The sequence below is a fragment of the Alosa alosa genome, chromosome 14 (genome assembly GCF_017589495.1).
Source record: "Alosa alosa isolate M-15738 ecotype Scorff River chromosome 14, AALO_Geno_1.1, whole genome shotgun sequence".
NCBI lineage: Eukaryota > Metazoa > Chordata > Actinopteri > Clupeiformes > Clupeidae > Alosa > Alosa alosa.
The window spans coordinates 18252845-18256207 of NC_063202.1; the positions used below are offsets into that span (position 1 = coordinate 18252845).

General features: G+C 38.6%; 1 non-coding gene across 1 annotated transcript; it reads right to left on the minus strand.

The window, feature by feature from the left end:
* Positions 1-856: 856 nt before the first annotated feature.
* Positions 857-928, minus strand: trnam-cau. The gene has a single exon. It is a non-coding gene; the product is annotated as a tRNA-Met (tRNA).
* Positions 929-3363: the final 2435 nt, after the last annotated feature.

Sequence of the window (3363 nt, forward strand, 5' to 3'; positions counted from 1 at the left end):
TATCCATGTTTCATTAATGTAACCTTTCTTACTGTGTTTTTAAAGGTCTTGGATGCTGACTAGACGCTGAGAGAGAAATGTTGTTTTATTTATTTATTTATTTATTTATGTATTTATTACATTGTATTTTGGTGTCGTTGTTGTTGTTCAGACTAACAAAGCCCCCTTCCGCATTTGACATTTCAACCAAAAACACTCCACAATAAGACACCCTGCAGTACCAAAGGGGCTGAGAGTGTTGGTCATTGCACACTGACCTATACACAGTATGGACACTGCTTAAGAGGTGAGTTCAAGTGGTCATGAGGGAGAGGATAGGCCTATATCTCATAGCTCACATGGCAGCTGGTCATAGTGCCAATATGAAACACCTAAACAAAACCAATAGCAATTTGTTTATAGGCCTAGTTGAAGAGAAAAATGACTTTGTGGTCTCTAGCTAATACAAGAGGCTCAGTTATTGGGTGCTTCTAGTCTAAGACTAGTAAAATGGTAAAATGTAGCTTTTTATTTTACGTGTCAGCAGTTTCCAACAATGGTACAAATCCTTCCGATGTTTTGCTGCCATCTAGTGTCTGAAAACGTTAAAATCGTGCTATTGTGAAATATGGGGCAAAATGAAACACCCAATTGAAATGATAATGTCTCTTTAGGTTTGTGCACTTACGTTTTAAAAGTAATTGCTTTCCATAACAACCATTATTCACACACAACTTCATGTTATAGCCTAATCTAAAACACAGACTTCGCTACCGATTTTCTTCTTGACGGCATAATATGGGTCATACATATGTTTTTAACCAAACAATTTATATACTATATCAACATGTAAAATACCCACGAGCGAAAAAGATCATAGCAGAGGATGGTTTCGATCCATCGACCTCTGGGTTATGGGCCCAGCACGCTTCCGCTGCGCCACTCTGCTGCGGAAAACGCCTTCGAAAACAATCGTATTTAAAGCTATAGCGTCACCTGAATTGCAAGCTTTCTCAATGTGTTTACCTCCGAAATCTCACTGTTCCGTTAATAGCCTAATTGAAATAAAATAAACGAGACGATCATGCTTTTACCTCATTACCAGCTTGGTTGGTAGATGCAATTAGGACCGACGTCTTCGATTTCCAAGTGTAATGCTTTGGCGTTGTATTTTGAACAACTAAAAGCTAACTCGTCATTTAACCCTCCTGTTGTGTTAGGCTACGATCAAATTACAATTTTTTCTCTTATCTCAAAAAATGTATTATTTTATTCTGACTATCATAGGCTCAATAACTTTGTTAACATAGGACATCTGAACACACAAAAGCAATTTTCATAATTTGCATAACAATTTGTAGGCCTACGTGTTTATTTTAGAACACCCATGTGTAGGCTACCCCTGGTCAGAAATGAATGGGTGAGAGAAGATGGTCAGTGTATAAAATTGAGTCCAGGCACATACTGTAGGGCCTACCTGTTGATCAGATGGACTGCATTCACACACACACACACACACACACACACAAATAGGCCTACACACTCACTCCCCATCTATATGCCAGCCCCCACTGGAACCTTTCCCCAATCTTCCCCTTCCTGACTTGAATGGAATGGAAGTTAAAAACTGGTAATATCCAATAGAACTTAAGTTGATACAAATTATATCACAACATGATAAGTGTAACTATGGATTTATAACAAGCTATAATGCAGCACAAAACTATCCTCCTAAACATGAAACAAACTCAACAAGGATTTGTTATGAGACAGTGTACTGGCCACATCACGCTTACCCCCCCTTCCCCACCTCCCCCAACATTCTAAATCAAAATATGCACCATATTGCTATGTAACATAGTAATATTACACACCAGTTGAAAGCTTGGACTCTTGGGAATCCATGACAACCTTTTTCATGTGCATTGTCAAATCAATCTTACTATGTCTCAATTGAATTTAAATTCAATTCAATTTTGTGTAGTCATTCTATGTCAGAATCCCTGACATACAATTTAAATACCAACAAGAAACTTCAGATTGTAAGCTTTCATTTGATACCATGATTATGCTTCTACCAAGGGGTTCAGTCACAATACACCTTTTATTGTGAGTATGCATTTTGGGTAACCAAAAGTCCTACGGGGAGTCTCCATAGGGCATTTTGCAAAACGCATGGACATGCCTTTAAAAATAATTGTGTAAACCACTCATCGTTTCTTCTATATTGATCCACTTTTACACACAGCATCACAAGACCTGATGCTAGGGCACAGTTGTGTTTCTCAAGTGACTTAGAGGGCTGAAATGTGGTCAGTTCAAAAATGTTTGTAACCCAGTAGAAAGAAGAAAAAACAATATATTTTAGCCTCTGTGACAGTACTTCACACAATTAATCCTAATTGTGTGATATGATTGTTTCCTAAGAAACTACAGGGTCTCAGCTTTCTAAAGAGGTCAGGCATTTTATGGTAGGCTAAAATAGGTGGGAAATGATCAGGTTGGCTGGGTTGAATAGCTCAAAGCAGATCTTATGGGGGCAAAAACTTTGAGTCAGGCCACGCTGATTAGGCCTAAGGAGAGAGGCCTTAACTGCTTCTCCATTTTTTAGTCAAACCTCTATTTCTGTGCCAAACTTGGTCTCCATTCTTTATCTGGTTTCACCCCTACTGAAAATAACTGCTTTATAGGACAAAAAACTGCAATATATACTGCAAATATTCTGATGTACAGAATATACACTGCAAATTTTCTGATGTGAACGCATGTTATATGCAGTTACATGTCCAAAATAGCCTACTGCATTTCTGCAAGAGCAATACAGTGTAACTGTAATGCATTTTTAATGTAAAAACACTCCTGCATCTGGAGTACAATGAATTCCTTCTGCAGTTGTATGCTGATTGTTAAAATATCATGGCTTTGTCTTTATACTCTTATACTAAGAGTGTAATGTCTCATTCATTTATTTGTTGACTGTCAGTCAGTGCACTTGCAAGCATTGGTCACTAGGAGGCTTTGTGCTTCATGGATGAAGGCTGGTTTCAAAATAGTAACATCCTGACCTAACTGTGGAAAAATGCTTGTTAAAACAGCATCCAATAGGCATGTTTACATATTTTTGTTTAATTCAGAGAAAGCATTCAAAAGAAAGCAAGCAAGCAGTTGTGGACACATAGAATAAGTGCTGACAAACCAGATGGCAAGTTCCACCCTGCACCTCTGTAATAAAAGTGGCATTCAGGCAGCTTGTGAGGATGAGCTCATTTGGCCTCCCGAAATTCCCCCGGTAGAACAGGCGGAAACCTGACAGTGAAGCGGCGGATCTCGAAATGTCAATATACCCACCGCAGACTGCTCCAACACAAACAGAATAGAACCATG